The sequence below is a fragment of the Nothoprocta perdicaria genome, unplaced genomic scaffold, assembly GCF_003342845.1.
Source record: "Nothoprocta perdicaria isolate Ctin4 unplaced genomic scaffold, notPer1 scaffold_438, whole genome shotgun sequence".
NCBI classification, from domain to species: Eukaryota; Metazoa; Chordata; class Aves; order Tinamiformes; family Tinamidae; genus Nothoprocta; species Nothoprocta perdicaria.
In genome coordinates, this window is record NW_020455686.1 from 121,141 (window position 1) to 142,342 (window position 21,202).

Sequence of the window (21,202 nt, forward strand, 5' to 3'; positions counted from 1 at the left end):
TCAGAAGCTGCAGGCAGCTTTTAATCTACCTSCCTTCTCTACCATAAAGTTAGCATTGTTCAGTCAATTCAGGGAATTGGTTCAGGGCAACAAAAGTGGTTGTGGTTCATCACAGGTACTACTACTCAGCTTTATGATGATCAGAAATTAACTTGTAGATGCTTTCAAGGATGTTCTTGTGATTTAGGGCCTCAGCAGCCCTAGCTGTTTTTTTCCTGTAACTGGGACCTCTCATTATGCTAATGATTTTATTGCTGTTGCACTCTACACTCCCTGCATGGGAGCCACACCTGACCTACTCAAAAGCCACAAGTTAGTCACCCATGAATARATCATCTTGACTTGGGAAACACTTAATTTCTCATTTATGTCAATCCAAGATTCAACTACAGCAACAGTCAATCACTTGATAAGCAATTAAGATTTTGATTGTGCCACTTTGCATGGTGGACACTTTGCAGACAACAAATCCCCATTCCTTCATATCCTAAAGAAACTTCAAAATCAATCCCTAAATGATAGGTAACCACTAAAAAATACTTTATTGCAGAGTGAAGTTGATTAATAATGGAGGTCCATGAGAACTGCTGCACATTGGAAATGTCTTTCTGTAAAAGGAGGAGAGGGATTTAATCAGGACAGACTGTTAATTACTGTGGAGATGTTGTTCTGACATGCGATTTGTCCTATCATTAAAGTCTAAAGAGTAGAAATATACATCTCTCAGTTACTGCACACTTMCATAAACATTGGTTCAAACAGTTGTATATGCAATTACATCATACAGAAACACACACACACACACACACAMAATCTCTTCACAGAAAATTGGTATTCTGGAAACTGATAGAATTAAGATGTTTATGCCATTATAATTTAGTTCTCCAGAGTGTATTGGCACAAGCAATTACGATTGCAGCCTGTTCTCCCTGCACTCTTTCAGCGCACACAACAGTTTCCTGTGATAAGAAACTCTATAGTGCASTTCTTTCTCCTCACTCTTTAGGCTGTGTCTTTATCTTGTATTTATTGTGAACTATTTATGCTTATTCTGAATATGGTATTATGATCTCCCTCAAGTTGTTTTCCTTCCATATATTCATTACTGTTTGTCCAATTGATTCACACATATAAATGCATCTTCTCCATAATGTCRTGAGATGGGGAGTATTCTTCTGTTTTGTAAATGGTAGAATCATGAGTCTAGAGACTGAAATCAAAAATGTCCAAAATTTTTGAAAATCCAATTTGAAATGTTGAATACCTGTGGGGGAAGGTTATCAGCATTTGTCAGCCTTTTACAGTAGTTTGAATTCACAAAACCCATCATTTTTTGCAACTGTTGTTTTCAGTGCGTCTGCAAATCTGGTACCAGGAAAATAAGGAAAACCTGAGCCATCTCTTCACCTACCTGGTGTTTTTTTTTTTTTTTTTTTTTTTTTTTTTTTTTTTTTTTTTTTTTTCCTTTTTTTTTTAGTTTTCTTAGTTTTCAATTTGGCTTGGCCATTAGAATATTTTAGTCTATTCCCATCTCTCCACTTTTTATACTCCATCTGCTACTATATTATCTTCTTCGTTCTTGACTTCTCAAGTGGATATACCATGACCAGCCCTTGTCACTTGAGCTAAGCTGCTCCCTACGCCATACTGACAGGGATGCTGCCTCCCAGTGCTCAGGTCATGTGTTCAGATCTGCACTCAGTTGGGGCATGCAGCAGCATAGAGCTGCTGCGTGCATATCAAAAGCAGAAGCTTCAAAAAGAAATGCAGCTATGAAAATCTAATTTACTAAGTATATGGGTATTGACTTTTTTTTCCTCCCCACAAAAATGTAAACTTTGAACATAAAAAAAAGGTAAAAGACATCTTTGGTGCAAAGGTCACATCTGTATGAGATTTTAGGGTCTTACTCCTAAAACATTAGAGACTCTGGAATCTATAGAATAAATTATGCACACAGGATATTTTTTAGCATTTTCCTTGCCTAGTTTCTTTCACTGAAATGGCAGAAATCTACTAAAATATTTCAGTCTAAGGGAGATTTTGAGCATGAACATTTTAAAAACATTATCACTCAAGTGAGAGGGTTACAAACAAATGAAATAAGATTTTTTTTCATGGAAAGCATTAGACAATTTTACATTCTAAAGCAACTTTACACTGGTTAATCACTGTATCACTGTATCACCTGGTTAATAACTGTAGAGTTAATGCTTATGCAGAAGGCATAGAAAGAATCTATCAACCCTCCATGGACCCTTTTGAATGTCTCAATAGCCTTGGCATGAATTTATAATGTGTTGTTGCTTTTTGAAATGCTGTACATATGAGAGAAGRCTGCGGCAATGATCCTGCCCCACTTACGATGTTGCTAATTCTTTTCCTTCTATTCTTAACAACACATGCCTCAAGAGTGATGTTTGCAGGGTATATTTATGTTTTTATTAATCTGTTTGCTTCTGGGTTTAATTCCTTCAGTCACTCACTTAGTACAAATTATATCAGTAAACAAGTAAATGATACTGCAAATAGAAGTCTGTATTTTCAGGTAATGCATAAGAGATGTAGAACACAGGTGCTAGCCTTCTAAATCCTAAAATCTAGATAATATTTATACATTTAAAGTGATAGCTATGAAAGTTACATAAATTACAGATACATATTCTCTTCATCTAGTTTACAAATAATACTCAAATTCTTTTTTTTTCATATGGACATTCATTGTTATGTAGTCAGAAAAATATGAAATTGCATCTGTTATATATGATTTTTGGTATTCAAACATAAAGTTCAAGTATCTAGCACTCCTGACATTGTTCCTTAAGAACTGAAAGGAATTTCAGTCTCTCACTTACGAATATTATAAACAGAAAAAAAAAGTGTTACATAAAGATTTGCTCACTAGAGAAAGAATCAAGCTAGAAAAAGGATTAGCCTTTTAAAAAATATACTCTTCTGTGCTTCATAAGCTCTTCTAGGAGAGCTGTGAAATGTAAAGTGTATGTCCGGAAGAGCTCAAACTCTCTTAGATGAAACAGTGAAATCACAGACTATGTGCTAATCTATCAGTCATTTTGAGCATTTCAGGTATGAATATATGGGACTTCCCAAAGTAGCTTGGTTTTTCAAGAACTGACTGTCTATCTGCCTTTGGGAACTGAAATCCAGCCCTCAGATCCAACAATGAACATCCAGTATCACATTGAGCAATGTAGGTGACATGATACTTCTCTATAAATCTCAGTTTTCTTATAATGAATATCATATCGTCCATTCTATTGCCATAGGTTTTTAAAGTATAACTCCAAATGTTTTGGATTCTTTTTTCTTCRATGTGAAGTAGGTACTCATTTATGGCTTTGAAATTGCTTTTCTAAAAAGAGTATTCATGGAAATACAGGACTAATAAAATGATAGAACATTATGGCACAGTATTTGCTACTTTACAAATTTTGTAAATAGATATTTCTGATAATTTGAAGAAAAAAATAGGAATATAGAAATAAACAAGTTTCAGACATCTTCACTAACCAGTRGAAAACAAGATCCTAACTCACAAGCTCAAATAAGCTATGCATGGAATGGTTGTGACAGGCTCTTGTCCAATCTGCTCCTCTAAATTTTTAGTGAGGAATATTCTATAACCTCCCCAAACTGACCAATCTGTTCAAAAGTTTTAATTAATACTTGAGCTAAGCTTTTCATGTGTTTTGTTTTTGTTTGTTTTGTTTTGCTCTGATTCTCCAAGGATTTATGATCTGTTCCTTCCTTTCCCATCAAGCTCTTACTTCTGTCTTCCTTTGAGACCTGCCAGCTATTTATGTCAATTCAGCAGTTTTTGTGTCCCAACTATAAGCCAACCCAGTGAAACAGTATGTTTTTATTTTAAGTCAAGAGTTTTTTCTTTTTTAAGTGAATTTCATAGACCAAGTTTAAAGCACAGCCGCATAAGAGTTGAGTCAGTAGATCTGAGATGAGAGAAATCTCCAGCAGGGAATGAGAATAAGAAGTTTAAGAGAGAGAAGGTGACTGGACAGTAGTCTACTAATACTAATTAGTACTAATACTAATACTATTTGTAACACTGGACTATTACTAATGCCATGGTTAATGTTAAATCATAGTCTCTAGGTTCCTCATTATAAAATCAGCCCATTGCTTTCATTTCTTTTCCCAGTAGATTCCGGATCAAAAGTTATATTAAAGACCTTTGAAATACAAAGGAGTTGAGATGTCATAATACCAGTACTGGAAGATGATGGAGCTGAACCAAAGGAACCACCATGAAAGAGATGGGGCCAAATTACCTGCTCTTTCTTCCTCTTATGTTTCCCTCTCCCTAGTACAAGCTCTGGTGTGTCTCTAACCACACAGTAGAGGATTATTCAGCTCACTAATCTGAAAGAAAATTACTCACTTTTTTGCTGGTCTAATAAGAAACACTGATTTAGCCCACTATGAGACAAGCCATGTCAGGCAAGTCAGCAGTATACAGCAGAGTGCAGGAGCAGGGATCTGTGCTGAATGCAACTGCCCCATTGGAAAACTCTTAAGCTCCTTTTTCTCATAGGTAACAGTAAAATACTATTCAGCCTCTGTTTTAAATAAAGTATGTGCTAATAATGCTGTTTTATCTGTAGGACCTGCTACAGGCAAAATCTGAAAAACTGTGAAGTCATGACTGCTGGGATTTAAGTATGATTCAGTAACCCTTTACTCCATTTGTGAAACCAGACCAATTGACTTTAAGTAAACTCTGCAGAGTTAAGAAGTATTCACAGTGGAAAAGACTAGGGAAAGAGTCATTATCTTAATCAATATAATTAAACTATTTTTCCTTAAATTTAGCAGAAAAACACTACAAAGCAAAAAAAAATCTCAACAAACAAGCAAATGTAACACAGAATGTATGAAGCGAAATTGTGGCAGTGCTGTTTTCCCTGAAGGAGGCAAGAGACTTGAGTTCAAACCCAAGTCTTGCCCTAGAAAAAAGGTCAACATATCCCCAAAGTCTTAATGTAGGATTTGGTAGGTGAGCAGCCTCTCCTACTCATCATGTTAGCCTAAATAGCTGTGAGGGAAACAACACAAGTTGTTATCCGAGAAACACTGAGAATACCTCCAATCTAATTGGAGCATTCTGCTCTGAGGCCCTAAGAGAGCAAACCTGGGCTCTGATCCTGAAGCTTTTGTGTGTTCTAATACAAAACAGGAGTAACATTGCATATTCCAGTACCAATAGCTCACAGTTTCTCACAATTCTATCTCTTTATTGTAAACATTTACTTTCTTTTTTCATCCCCTTCACTTAATGTTTGAATTTCTTTTTGCACAAGATGACTGTATTTCTACATTCCTTAGACTTCAAAAACCTAATCTGTCTTGGTGCTTAGACAACATAATTTTGGTCAAAACACAACAAACACTTATACCAAGAGACACATATAACTTCCCAGTAGGTTTGATCTTGCATGAATGATTAATGAAGTGCTCTTTTTTTCTTTCTCATTTGTCTTCAAGTTGCTGGCAACCTTCGCAGATAAAGGTTACGCTTACTATTTATATGGTTGATATTTCACATTTGTCCTCAAGTTTCTATTTTTCTCAGGAAAAGTGGATTGTACATATGGAAAGTAATAGCTAGATATAGTCACTGATTTTGATTTATTATTTCTCTCCTTTCAAATTTTTGATAACATTAGATCAGTAATATAGTGTACAGTAATTTTGTGTGTGGTATTAGGCTGTTACTTATGTGCTTACTTTTTATGGCAATATTCTCTTACATGGGTAATAACACTTTCCACATTCATCTAGGTAAAAATGTATTATTTTTACATGTTTTACGTGTAAAATTCATTTTTTATTGTTGAGTAAACTAATTCCTACAATTCAATCATATTTCACAAGCAGGGACAACTGGAGCATGTTGCACATTCTTCTTTCTAAGCCAGCATGTCTCTTTTCTGCCTTTAAGGTTAGTTAGCCTTAAAATGCTGTGATCAGAAGACAGAACTAAACTACTGGTACCTAAAGTCAGACTCAAGTAGTCTGGCAGAATTCAATTATTAACTATTAGGACAGGATCAGTCTCAAGCAAAATTCATTCTGAAGTCAAACTTCTTGTACTAAGAATTTTTCAACTAATGTAGCCAAATACAGTTCCAGCTTCTCTCACTGCACACACACACACACATTTTGAATTAAGAATTTAAGAGGTAGGTGAGAGCATAAAGAATACTTACAAGTCACGTTAGTGTTGAAAAGCTTGTTTTTTATCTAAGATGGTACAGTGATCACAGTGCAATTAATTCAGAAAATATAAAATACATGGATTTTCAATACATAACCATTAAATAGAGATTACATGGATGTTACTTTCATTCTCAAGGAAGTATTTGGTGCATCAAAATATTTAAATAAAAGAAACAGATTCCATTTCTGATATGTATTGACATAGTGATATTTCTGTTACATTTTTTCTTCCAGTAAAAAGTCTTATCTGTATTGTATAAATTCTTCCTTAGTATCCTCTTGTCATCTCATAGTTTTCTGAATCATTCCTTCTCTCCTCAAGATTCTCACATGATTATAATCAAATTCAAATGCTGGGCATTTTGATTAAAGTGACCACCTTTAAACAATGAATTGTTCCTGAAACATTAATCAAATGAAGATTATTTTTATTGATCTTTTTACTGAAAATAACTTTAATTTGTTTTAATTTAATGTGTCTACACAAAGATCTCCAAGATTTATCCTTTAATGCTGGTGTGTACTGCTGTTGCTTTCTTTGAACTACCTTTAAGATTATATTTTAATAGAAATTTTACTTCTGTTGTTTCTTAGTATGAACAAGGTTTCTCTTTTTTCCTCTTGCTCCAACAGGCTGCTAGAAAAACACAGAGATAAAGGACACTCAATAATCTTGAATACTTATTAAGAAAAGTGCATTCCTACTCAACCTATGCAACCAAAAACACTTGTTAATTAAAATATAGCCTACTGTACTGAGTAATAGATGCCATATGAACATCTTTAAACACTGAACTAATATACATATTTTCACAGTTAAAATGGAGAGTTGTCTGTTTTCCAGTGAGTATATAAATGCTAGCTTATATGTGTGTATATATATATATATTCTTTTCTTTGTTATGCTGTCTTACCTGATTCGATTCTTCTTAGATAGGAATGCAGGTTCAGCTTTATGCCAAGTTCAAGGTGAAAAGTATAATTTGCAGAGGACATTTAGAATCAAACTCTATTCCTATAATGATGTTTTCATAATTGCATCAGGAAGACATCTTTGAATCCTCCCTTCTAAGTCTAATCATCTGTTAATTATTCAGAGGCTGCAAAAAGAACAATAGCTTAAAGTATTTGTCATTTTAAGCCTGCACTATATACAGCAGTTATGGTTTTTGGTACAGTGAACACTTTTCAAAGCTGATTCATGCAGTGTTTAGTGAATATTTCTGCACTGCTTTTTGCATGTTAATGAGATTGAGTCTAAAAATGTACTAGTAATAGCTAAGTACAGGAGAGGATTTATAAATATAAAAATACATTTAAAATCATGTCATGTTGACACTATACAAGTGTATGAAAGAGAGAAAAGAAGTCAGGTTAAAGTGAAGACTGATTTGCAATTAATTACTGGGTTTTAATAACAGATAAAAGTAGCCTGAAAAGTTACACCATCATACAGAGAAGGCTATTGCAATTTATGCATTCATGCAGGTTTTGTCAACAAATGTACAGTTTATACTTTTTTATACAAGTTGATCCTTATTACATTAAAATGAAGGCCAAGATTAGTTCTGAATATAAAAAAAGAGTAAGCATAGGAAATGTAAATTTTTTACAACAAAAAATATGCAGAATATTGGTAAAATATATGCAGATTTCATCTGCACTTCATTTAAGCCTAATATCCTTGAATTCATCTTTAACAGAAGCAAGTTACTACTTAGAAGAGAGTTCATTTTGTTATATTGTGGTGAGGTCTGCAACAAAACTCCACCATGCTGGCGAAGGTAAAAAGATACTGCTTTTGGCATTTAAATGTTTCTACCTGAGAAATTCTTGAGGTGCTTTTGTTTTAGACTTTTTTGTCTGTATTTAAATTAATGACCTTTTGCTAGTAGCAATTGTTGTCCTGCTCCTGCCACAGCTATTCCAGTAGCCAGAACAGAGTTATTGTTCTTTACACTAGAAAAAAATAAACTCTGGAGCTTCACTCAGAAAATATATTGCAGATTTGGCCAATCTGCTTCTATCAGAACACTGTTTGGATAGAAATTACCACTTAAGCTCTCCAAAACTCTCTGTATTAGCTGCATTTTAAAAGTTATCTTGAGATACAGTCCACTACTGAGCAAGTTAAAATTTTCTAGGGGAAATAATTTCATTTAAATCAAATACAAGTAAGACGTCTTGCTCGTTTAAACTGAGTGATGTCCTTGATTATTATTAACACTTTCAAGCATAATTGAAATTAAAAATGAAAAAAAAGTCACAGATATTGAAAAATGAAGAATGTCTACAGGAAATTAATTATTTAGAAAATTAAGAAGGTAAATTTTTTGCATGGTAGTAAAGAAAGTGTCTTCTTCTAGCATGTAATACCTTCTACAAAGACTGTAGAACTAACTTAACTTTTAATGCTCAGTTTTGTCTGCTCTTAGAAATTTAGATGATAGGTCTCAGATATATTCTATATGCGTTCACAAATGAACTGCTGATCAAAGTTCTGAACTTCCTCCTTAATGAAAAGCAATTTAAGACTTTGGAATTTGATCTATGCTTTATCAAAAATACTCTTGTTTATTTTGGGCAATTATACAAGTATTTTGCTAGGTGAAGGATAAAACACATTAAAATTTCCAAAACTTCACAATTTTTTGCAGGGAATTCTCATCATAGTTTATTTTTATTGATGAACTCTTATTTCACCTGCCAGTTTTAGAAGCTGAATATATTTTAGCATTTAGAAAATAAAATATTAACACTTGCTTATTTCTGTATAGATGATTTCATGAACAGTTTACTTAGGACATTGTAAGACAACTTACAGAGTAATAATGATTGTGAGAATGCCAACCAAATACAAATTCAAACAATTTTAAAGGTCATAAAAGTACAATGATATAGAAGTGGCTGAAATACTTGTTTAGTAAATAAAAATGAGAGTATTGCATCTCTGGAATATGATAAAATCAGAGTATACAGTTTTTTTCCTTTGTTCATCTGTTTGTTTTCCGGTAACTCTGACAAAAGCTGAGTTTTGGTTACCTTATCTTAGAAAAAAATAATGTAACCAAAGGGCAGAAATAAAATGTTTTCTAAGAAAAGCTAATTAATTAATCAACAGCCAGCATAATAAGGAAAATTATCTTTGCCTTGTAAAACAAAAATACTCTCTTTTGACTTTAGATATGAGTCACTAGACCAACAGACCTACTATGGATCAGGAGGATGAAGCTTTTTGTAAATATTTGAAAGAAGTATTCAGCAAGATTGCCAAGAGACATTACCAATATGGGATTTTAACTGTTGGTAAAAGATGCTGGAAGAAGTTTAGCAGGTTCTCAGAGTATATCTGTGACAAGAACTGGATACATACAATAACGGATTTGGAGGGAGAGATTTTTCAATACTGATTGCAGTCAAGAGAAAGATATGCTTTGATATAGTGAAAGCTGAAGATTACTTGGGTGAGACTGCCTGTGAAATGACAGAGTTCACACCTTTTAGAAAGGGACCCACAGGAACAACAGAATAAAAACAAGTAGGCAAATTCAACAAACATTGACAGTTGAGAAAGAAGGAAAACAGGCAGAACTTTTAAGAAGAGGTTCAAATTGTCCATTACTAAGGAAACAAAGAAAAGGACCAACTTGGCTAAGTCACAAGATGCTTGTTGACACACTACACACAAGAAAATGATGAGGTGTTTATTGACTGTTACTTAGAAGAACTAAGGAAAGGGAAAAGTAGGTCAGATTACCATGAATGAAGTGCAGGAACAAAGAAAAGATCACAGGGCAAAGAACACCAAAGCATCACAAAATCAAACAAGCATACCTCAGAAAAAAACAAACTGTCAAGTACATCTAAAATAACATGAAGAAATTGTATCTGATATCAAAAAGGAGAGAAAAAAATTAAAAGAACTATCAGTAGTTGAAGAAAGGAATGCCTAAAAGTTTAAATAAATAAATAAAATTTTAGAAAAGATTAGCTTTTAACACATTGGTCATCAGTGATAATAGAAAAAGTAAGACATGAAACAAACAGGCTGGAGAATATTAAATGAGTAGTATTTGCCATTATACTAGTGTCTTTAAATTAGCTATGTCTAAATACTTTAAGAACTAGCTACTGAAATGTTAAAATTTGAATGCTCATGTTTTGGGGAACATTTGATAGATATGTATGGACACATGGTGTGTGCCTCTTTCTAGTAAGGGGAAAAGGAAAAAATCAAAAAAAAAAAATTCCTATAATTTTACTTTCAAATTATGAAGCCCCTCCCAACCCTATCCTCAAATTGTTTCTAAATACTTGGCTGATAATAAGAAAAAAATAGAAATCACTATAATTTGTAAAGAAGACACTTTGTTTTATTTTATTCCAACAAGAGAGTGGTTCCTGTGAAGAAGAGGCAATGATTTAACAAAGTTTGTGACAGTGAGGATGACAGAGTATTGGAACAGGTTGCCAAGAGAGCTTGTGGAATCTCCTTCTCTGGAGATCTTCAAAACCCTCTTGGATGCAGCCCTTTGTCACGTGCTCTAGGTGACCTCGCGTGTGCAGGGTGAGTGGATTAGTGGATATTATAAAGGTTCCTTCCAACCTTAATGATTTTATGATTGTGCAATAATCTCTTATGACGCTTAAAAAAAATAAAGAGCTTTTCTTTTTCCCTCTAATTCTATAAAAAGTTACATGCAACACATAAAACATATAGAGTCATCTAGACATTTCTGTTTGCCTTTGGTTGGAAGATTTGAAATAGATACATTTCAAAAAGAATATTTATAAAATAAAAACTTTTAGAATTCAATGCTCCAAAATCATAAGGGAAACTCAATGGTATAGCAAAATAGAATTACTTTCTCTATCATTACCATGATTTCAGAGATAAATTATTTTAATTTCAGAACATGGTGGAAATGTTCTTTTGCTTAATTACACAGACATGTATGTATATGTGTGAATGTACAACTGAAGTGGATTGCTTTCTTCCAAAACACCTGGGAATGATCACATCGGTTCTACCTAATCCAGAAGTTCCTATCTATCCAGCTAGACACATTTTGATTGGAGGTATCAGAATGAAACTTTCTGCTGATTGTGTGTGCTTGCTGAGCAGTACTGAATGGAAAAGAAGAAATGTCAAATGCTGAAATCTTCTATGGGAGAACTGCCATATCACTTCTCTTGTCTAGTATCAGAGATTACTGAAACCATTTGGGATTTGTATGAAACAAGATAGCTCTAAACACAGGTGGCCTTTAATATGTTTTACACACAAACCCTTTTTTTGTGACTCAGACTCATATTCCAGTCTCCAGAGGTGAGGTACAAGTAATTGAAATCAGGGCTTTTAACACTTTAGGTCTGCACTGGACCATGTAATTGATTTGTTGTTGATGTAGTCAAAGTCTAGCCATGTCCAAATCTGTTTCCCCCATTCCATGCTGCTTTTCTCTTAGTTTATTCTCTGATCATTATTCTGATTTGCTGATATCTTTCATGAATTACAGGATATAATATTTAGTTGGGCCAAAGTATTTATCAAAAGAAAATTTATTCCATAGCCTAAAAAACTTCTTGGGATGATTCATTAAAGGTATGCTTTCCATGATATTTTCCCTTAGAACATAATTCTTAGGAAAAGCAAAACAATAAGCAAACAAAAAGAATGACTTTTAGAATGTATTTTGTCAACTGGTTACTCATTAGCAAACTACATTCACCCTACCACCACTCACTTGTCAAACTCAAGCAGATATATACATGAACCACAGTGACATGTGAAAGACAAACAGTATTGGGGAGTATTTATGAGAGAAAGAATAACAGGAAAATGATGTGACGGAAAAGAAAGATAAATTCCAAAGGAAAATATCTGACTTTCCTGTTTATCCTGTTCACTTGTTACAACTTAGTTGTTTTGGTATAAAGAAATAAGATTTAAATTATATTACCTGTAGCCTAAAGCAATATTTATTTTAATTTACAAAAGGATAAATGCTATTTTGCTCTCTACTTAGTTCTGTGCCATCTAATTTGGGATAAATATTGACTAAAGAAAGACTTATGCCTACTTCTGTTATTCCTTAATGTTCTTCTCTTCTAACATATGGACAATATTAAAGTAATCTTTTTGTCTTGTTTTCAAAATTGAGCCTGTGGTCAAAAACTAGTCTATGTCTCAATTCATGGATTTCAGTTCTCTAGCTGTATCTGAATTGATAATTCATTCAGCAATCTAGTTTTAAAAAAGATATTTACAGTTATACAAAAAAAGTCTCATTATAACTATCAGTATTCTGACTTCATATTCTACTCACAAAAAAAGTATAAAATAAAATAATAATATTTTATTTTAAAATAACAATAAAATAATTATAATTCAATGAGTCACTTGCAGTTTGCACAAGTAAATGTCATTGTTATTCCAGTGAAAGAGATTAGTACCAAAAGGGTATTGCAAGGATTCTTATAGCTTCTTTTTTTTTTTCCTAAGACCATTAGCAGCCACAGATGATTCTCTGTTCAAAACAAGAATATAAGATTGATTGTAACATTTAAACTAGACATTATAATAGGGAAAATATTGAAAAGTTTGGCATAATCCTAAAGCATTAGAAACCATTAAGTTACAGTACAGTTGAATTACTCAGAATTACCCATTAGAGAAGATAGGAAGGAAGCTTAAAAATATTTTAAGATGAAAGAATATCAGAGGCCTCACATACTAGTGCAATTGAATAAGCAGTACAACTCTGTGCATTCAGGTACCCCAAATCTGAGTGCAACATTTTGCTCTAGATTTTGTGAATATATTGAAAGTCAGCCTTTCCCTAGCAAAACTTTTAGCACATGGATAAGCCATTAGAAGAAACTGAATGGTTCATAAAATTCCAATAGCTATTATAGTGCCTGTGTAATCCAGCTCTCTCCAAATACCACACTCCTCTCGGCTTGTTTCCTTTTCTTAAATCAGATATTTCTACTGTTTTAGAACACTGGAGCAAATAATGCTCAAATAATGCAAATAATGTTAAAAAATCCTAGATGTTATAAAGTATAGAACACCGTAGATATTATGTTCAGGTTAGAATACTTTTCATCAGTTGTTCATAGCTTTCCCTTCATCTGCTTACACTGTTTATAAAGAGTAGCACTAATTACTATTTAGAAATTAAAGAACAGACCTTGCCAGGATATTTAGTCCTTRGCCAATGCTGAGAACACCAAAAAATTTTGTCTTAGAAAACTATGTTCTACCTTAGAGATTAAGTAATATAATACATCTGTGTATTTACAAGATTTCAGGACTGGGAGACTATAAGGACCGAGTCAAATTTCCGTGTACTCTCTCTGTGGTTAGTGACAAATCAACAGCTGCTTGTTTCCATCAATAATAGTCCTTCTGTTTAAAAAAAAAAAAAAAAAAAAAGAAAGCATGTTTTCATTCTTCTGATTCAGCTCAGGAGACACAGTTTGGTAGGTGACCAGGTTTACAGATTTTAGACCAGGTGCATTGTTGCTAGCTAAGCAGAATGAATAATGTTGCTGCTTAATCACAATATGCTTGCACAAGTTGCAGATCACAGAATAAAAAGAGGGAAAAAAAAATTGCAGGTTAGGTCATTAAACGGCAATATTGTCTTGACACAAGAAAGTTCTTAAAATGAACTAGTTTGGTAATCCTTTCTGAAAGCTATTATTTAGTTTATTATGATGATTTTTATTACTTATATTTGATTTTTATATACTTATTTCCTGCAATTTGGTCACATATCATGGAGGCTGTAAGTCCAGATAAGGACTAATGCATAAAAAATTTTCACTGATGGTGATAATGAGATTTTTTTTTTTTCTCTTGAGGAAGCGAAAGAATAGAATAGAAGACCATTTTTATTCCTCTAATTCTGAAGTACTTGTTTCTGTCTTAATATTTTATAGTAACTCTAAAGTCTAGCCTGTTGAAATCAGTCAAAATGTTTTCCTTTCCATGCTTTTCCATCCTTTGAATACCTGTCTACTGGGAGCTGTCAGAGGAGTGTGTTACCTGCAACTCCCATAACAGCGACCATTCTGCTTGGAGAGCCCAAAGTATATATGATTACAATAAGATACTTCAACAAATAATATTGATCTGTATCATAACTCAAAGGACTTAGATGTAACAGAAAAAGTGGAATGCACACCATACACATTTCTTAAATGCATTATTACAAATACCTTATTGTGTTAGTTTTTTAAATTAACATATTATTTTTTAAAGGAATAGTCCAAAGTTTATTGATTTGAATGGCTTCAAAGATGAAGAAGTTCAATGACCTTCAGATCAGTTCTGAACTTCACCCTGCTTTCTATTAGCAACATTTTTTTAATCTCCAATTACCTGGAAAATCTTTTAATTTATGCAAAATTCTTCTTCAAACAGATCATTTTAAGGAAGCTTGAGATCTGCTGGATAAGCTATTTTCTGAGACATAAAACTTAGAAAAGTCTTGAAAGCACTGCTCACAAAATATTCTGTGTTTTATGAGAAGCTGTATCTAAGACCTAACTAACACTAAAACAATAATTTTCAGTTTGCGGTTTGCAGAAATGTAGAATTCCATAAACTAGTCCCAAAGAGCATGTGAAAAACAGCTCCAACAAATAAGTCTGTTATTGGTATTCTTAATGTCTGCATGCAAGGGGACTGCAAATGTTCCTTTTGAAAGGTGTTTAGGATCCATTAGTAAAGAAGACTGAAAACTGGCAGTATTGCATGAAGCAAAATTCTGAAAATATTTTCTACAAAAATTTGAACCTATGATGCCTCCAGCCTTAAGCATGTGTGTAAGCTCACTAAAGCAAGTGTTCTCAAGGTGCTTCATCTATTCATTTGAAGAGGGCTGTGACTGTACATTTAGTATATAGGTATATATAGTATATGGTGAAAAACACATTAAAATTTGTCTACCTCCTGTCGGATGAAGGTATTCCTTAGGTTTACCTGACAGCCTTTTATAAATGTTTGTGATACCATTAGAGGTTTTTCTCATATCAGTAGATCATCTTGAGTGTCATTTAGATCTAATAACAAAGGTTTATATAGAAATGTATTTCTTGTAAGTAATTATTGGAATAATTTAAAAGGCAAATGGATAGGTCACCTTAAATTCATACCAAATGGTTTGCAAAAACATTTAAAACATTTTCCCATAAAATATAGCACTGATAATAGCTATGTGGTTAAAAAAACAAACAAAGAAAACCTATGAAATTCCATAAGTGAAAAAAAAAATCTAGTTGTGAGAATAGAAGAGTTGGAGATTTGAGCAACTTACTATGATATAGCCCAGGTAAAAGAAATTGAAGCCTTAGATATACGCAAAGCTTACAAAGAAAATAACACTTTGTCGGATTCTTAATAATTGGAGCATTAGAAGTTAAAACTCTTTTCTTAAATTAAAAACCAATGCAATTTTGAACTGTTGTGTGTGTGTTTTCATAATAGGATTTGTGTCATAATACTCAGAAAAACAGTATTTGTAACTTGCTTTAGCTTCCAAATGATCTCACAAATATGTCATTTCACACAGGCTGTATTTTGGCAGCCTCATCTCAAGGTGACAGAAGCACAGATTACTGTAGCAACACTCTCATCTGAAAGAAATGTTCTCTTTATGTCACCATACAAAGGTGGAAGAACTTACTGTTACTTAGTTGCTATGCAAACACTTAAGAGCAATAGAAAATCTGGCAGGTTTCACACATTTTGAGTACGCATAACCTTATGCAAGCAGGTACAGATATGGTGTTAGCCACAATTCCCGTTCGTTTCTTTTGCTTTATTAATATCAGCATCCATCCAAGTTTCAGCCCCTCTGCACGTATTCAAGACAACAAAATCTCTTCTTCATTTTCCATATATTTGAGAAGCCTTGTATTCCATATGATAGACAGGAAAGCAATTTAGTGTAGGATTAATAGTTGCAGTTGTATTAAAATTTAATTTTCAAAATAATTTAAGGCATAGCTGTCTCTCAAAGGCATTTGAAAAACTATTCTTTTTTTATCTTTACAACAAAATCTAAAAACTTAGCTAAACAAAATAAATAAATTGATAGTCTTCTGCCTTTGCCTTCAAGTCAAAGCCACACTGGGGAAAGAAAGGATAAACTAGGAAAGGTCACACACCTGTATGTGTGCCACAATTAAACACAGGTGTTGYTTCAGTCACAGGATCCTAACATTCAGTCCCTGCTACTTAAAAGATTGGACTTGCATGGTTAGCAATGTGCTACTTGAGTCAGCTCTGTGGCCTTGTGGCAATGAAAGCAAACCACATGCAGGCTACACTAGCAAGTGAAGGCCAGCTGGTCAAGTAAAGCGACCCTTTCCCCACAGTTGGTGGCTGGTGTCTGTAGGAACGTGCCCAGGTTTGGCCCCTTAGTGCACACAGGACATTGGTGAAGCAGACCGAATGCTAGGCACCAAGATGGTGAGGCTGGAGCACATGATGTAACAYGATGTACATGGAAAGGCAGTGTCTGTTTTGACTTAAGAAGGCTAAGGGAGGCGAGGTCTCCATCTGCCTAATGGGAGGATATAGAGAAGAAGCAGCCAGCCTCTTCATGAAGGTCACAAACAAAAGGATAAGAGGCAAGGCACACAAGATGGAACAGGAGAAAGCCCGGTTTGATACCAGGACAGACGTTCTTTAAATGAAGGTGGATAAACATGGCACAGATTGCATAGGGTGGCTGTAGAATCTCATTCTTTAGAAATATTCCAAACTCTACTGTATATGGCCCTGACCAACCTGGCCTAAATTGAAAGCTTGATTTCCCCTGAAGTTGACTGTGCTTTGAGCAAGGATTTGGACCAAGTGAACTACAAAGTTCCCTTCAAGCCAAAGTGACTCTGTGTTTCTGTGGTATAAAATCATGGTTCCTAAGCAATCCTCCTTTCTCTACCAGTACCCTGTAGCATTTTTTTCCTCTGTAAAGTTATGAAAGGTCTCTTTGTTTCCTCTCACAATAACTTATAACTCTCATAAAAAATATCCACAAATTACTTTCTTTGCTATCTCATTTTTTCTTTCTTTTTTTTTTTTTTTTTAACACACAGAAAATTGAAATTCTCAGTCACTTTCTGTTGTCAATGAAAATGCCCACAAGCTATATTCAATTTGTATCCAGATAAAGTCTTTAATTCCAGACAAGTCAGCTATCCAGGCTGCCTTTTTGACCTAATTATATACTGCAAAATACAGAGCGCATCCTTTTCTAAAGCACATTGGATAGGCTATGAGTTTATTATCTGTTCCACACACTGAACAGGGAGTAATCAACATGCAAACAACTTACTGGTCTTCTAATAGCTGATAATAAAAAAAAAAGTAAAAATACTGACTGTACATTCATATTTACTGTCCAATATATGCTCTGTGTGATGTGAAAGAATAATGGAACGAAGACTGAATGTTGTTTGTTAATGTTTAAGGCTAGTAGGAATTATTTAAACACTCCTGAAATAAATAGTGCTATGAAAATTTACAGTGGCTATAGGCCTGTCTTTTTTTGTTGTTGGTTTTTGTTTTTTTTTCTTTTAGTAAGTTGCTGGAAGAAGCATATTAATTCTAGGCTCACTGACATCAATGAAAATTTTCCCACCAATGACAGGACGTGTTGCATCAGAACTATTGCATAACAATTACCTGCATTACAACTGTTACCACAATTCTGTGAAAATAATTTTTTTTTTAATTGGAAAAGAAAGAAAAACAACAGAAGCTAAACGATATGCATAATAAAGACAATTGGAAAAAGCTAATGCTAAGTTTGGTTTAAATACTGCCTTGTCAATTTAAAGAATGAGACCTCATTAGTCAAACTTCAATGCTTTCTGAAAACCATCTTTACGAAAGATGCCCTTATTTCTTGGATACATTATGCCAATATTTCTCTCAGTGTATCTTTTTTTTTCTTTTCCTTTTAAGAGTCAAGTTCCTTCAATGAAGTCCTAATGGATACACCATTTGACGGCAGTGTTAGCAGCAAAGCAACATAGTGATAACGAAGAGGATGTTCATTATCCCCCTGGAGACAATGTCTCACACAGGGAGAAAATGAAGTTCAACTAGAGAAGCCATCATGGTGCAGATATAGGTAATGGAAGAAACACAACATTAAATATATTTTCTGTTCTTCTATAGAAAATAGACTTAGACTTCTATTTATATTTTATTTATTTTTAATTTTACTATGAGTTTAACTTTAATAGCTTTTCTGGTAGCCACAAGGGAAGGAAAGATGTGATTAGAGAAGAAGCAGTATTTCATTTTTTTCCTTTTTTCAAGACCAATTATACTTTTGATCATAATATTTTTAAATATCAAGTGATAAATCTGCTACATGAAAACTTGCTATCATACAGAATAGAAACTTCTTAACCATGTTCCTTTTTCTAAGTTTAACATAAACACTTGACAGTAATTTCACATTAAATAGCTGAGTCATGAAAGAAACAGAACTTAAATTTGCGCTAGGTCAGTGCTCTGCTGATGCAAAGCTATTAAGAACTGATGGGTATATTAAAGCAGCATGAAGGAGAAACCTACATTTGCTTTTTAAGTTATATCTGTCTAGACCATTTTTGTATCATTATTCCTAGTATTAGCAAATTTTACATAAATGAAGACTTAAAAAAAAAAAAAAAGATCACTTCAAAAGGCAGTTCTGTGAATTCCTTTCTCTTTTAGGAGGTCTCACATGGAAGCAGCAATTGTGTCCTCTACAACGGCTTTAGATATTGGGGTGGTTTCAAAGATTTTCTAAAAAAATCCTCTTCAAGCATAATAATAATAATAATAATAATAATAATAATAATAATAATAATAATAATAATAATAATAATAATAATAATAATAATAAAGAGCATTTAAAGCTTTTGATTTCAATGGAAAGATTCTCAAGGACTAACGCATGCAGGATGGAGGTGACAGTTTATTAGCCCCTGATGTCAAATTATGAAAGAACTCTCTTAGCTGCCAGACTTCTTCCTTCTAGTTAAATTTCACTGCAATGGATATATATTTTTTTTCTTTCTGGCTATCTGCAGTGTGTATGTGTCTGTAGTATCACTTTACAATCTTGAATAATGATGTATATGAAGAGTATGAAGAGTTTATATACAGATAAAATTATCTTTTTCTAAATAAATTATTTTAATTCTTACTCTAATATTGATGTACTTTAAAAAGTTATCAAATAATTATCTAAAGAGTTCAGAATCTAAGAAAGAAGTATATATTTTTTTAAAAATATACTTGTTAAAATAATTAGGTAGCACATATATTCTCTAGGTAGGACATGGATTTTGTTTCATAGAGCATGCTCTAGGGAAAATAAATTCAGTCTGTGGCCTGAAGAAGAATAGTTTTAGTTTCTTAAATTCTTTCTCAGTCTTTCAGTCATCAGAGTTAAGATATGCTGAGTTTACAAGGACTGAGCTACATTTTTCAAAAGATTAGGACAGATCATTGGGTTTTGAAGGTATTTAAAAATAGCAGGCTTCTCTGCTAAAAGGATGGCTGAAATGGGAAGATGCTGAAAATGACTGGTGTCAAAATGGATTGTATATTACATTCAAAAGCATACAAATAAGACTTGTGTTTTCCAGCTGTGGCAAAGTCTGCCTGGTGGCTTGAGTGTGGCRACTAACAGAGATCCAGGTCTGTTTTGTACACATCAATGCAGGAAAGATTTGAGTCTGCCTATTCAAACCAATGCCAGCTGTCTGCACTGCCCTAGGGACAAATATGCCAGATGGAGATTGCCAGAACATTATAACCATGTCCCTTCCCTACCAATATGTTCTCTTATGCCACTGGGACTTGGAGAAAGCACTTGAGCTAACTATGTCACAGGGGAACTCCTCCATTGGGGCTGTTTTTCAGTCCCTTTATCCAGAAGAAGCAAAGTAAAGGGGGAAAAAAACAAAGTCGGTAACTGTAAGTCTGCATCTATGACCATATATAACAGTATCTTCACCACAACTGGCACAAATTGATTGCAAATTTCTAAACGCTTTGCAAACAGTGTTGCAAAGCTGCAAATGACAATTTCCCGTTTGTTCTTATTCTGACAATATTTTCTCAGCATTAGTTAGTATTGTGTTACAGGATGTTGTCTTTGTGTTGTTTGTTTTAGACAAGACTCCAATATGATCTCAAAAGCATAGCCTGAAATTAAATTACAGTTTAAATGTTCTAAGTTTGATTTTTCTCAGGACTTATTTTTCTGAATTTCAATTTGTTCGCACTAAATTGAACTTGATTTCTAAATCATCAAGGAGTGAACTATATAAAATCACTAGAAAATATGACCATTGCTTCCTCCCTTCCATTTTTATATAATATACTTCATTCCCTGCACTAAAGGCAGCAGAGCTCTAGTGCAGACTAAAGAGATTGGGTGATCTTCTTTAATGCTCCTTAGCTATTGATGGGAGAGGTCAGGTTTAATATAGTTAGCTATTAACACAGCCACTTGCAGAGGTAGCTAAACTATTTCATATAAGCTTTGTTTTCTTTTGTTCTCCTGCAATTTTGGTTTTCCCCATTTTTTAATTTTTTTTTCCCTGCAGTTACCTGGAAATAGCAGATGTTGTTTCTTCTTGTTTCTAGCAGGGTCACATGGGAAATGGTAATCTAGTAGTGTGTTATTATGTTAAAAAATTCTGTCTGATCCTGAGGTGCACAAGGCAAAATGACTAAACTTGCATAGCTTTTGTTTTAAGTAGCTGAATGTTATGAGAGGCAAAATGAATCTCTAATATCTAGCCATATAAATGTAGTGGGATTTTTTCCTTTCCTTTCCTTTCCTTTCCTTTCCTTTCCTTTCCTTTCCTTTCCTTTCCTTTCCTTTCCTTTCCTTTCCTTTCCTTTCCTTTCCTTTCC

The 21,202-nt window shown here is 33.6% G+C and overlaps 1 protein-coding gene across 4 annotated transcripts in view; it reads left to right on the forward strand.

The window, feature by feature from the left end:
• Positions 1–21,202, forward strand: part of HS3ST5 (heparan sulfate-glucosamine 3-sulfotransferase 5) — a 179,959-nt gene that overhangs the window by 42,679 nt on the left and 116,078 nt on the right. The window contains exon 1 of one of the 4 annotated variants that reach the window (XM_026046335.1): positions 18,364–18,410. The exons of the other annotated variants lie outside the window; for them this stretch is intronic. The gene's annotated coding sequence lies outside the window, so the exon portion shown is untranslated. Of the gene's footprint in view, positions 1–18,363; positions 18,411–21,202 lie in introns of those variants that run through there. 4 annotated transcript variants of the gene reach the window in all.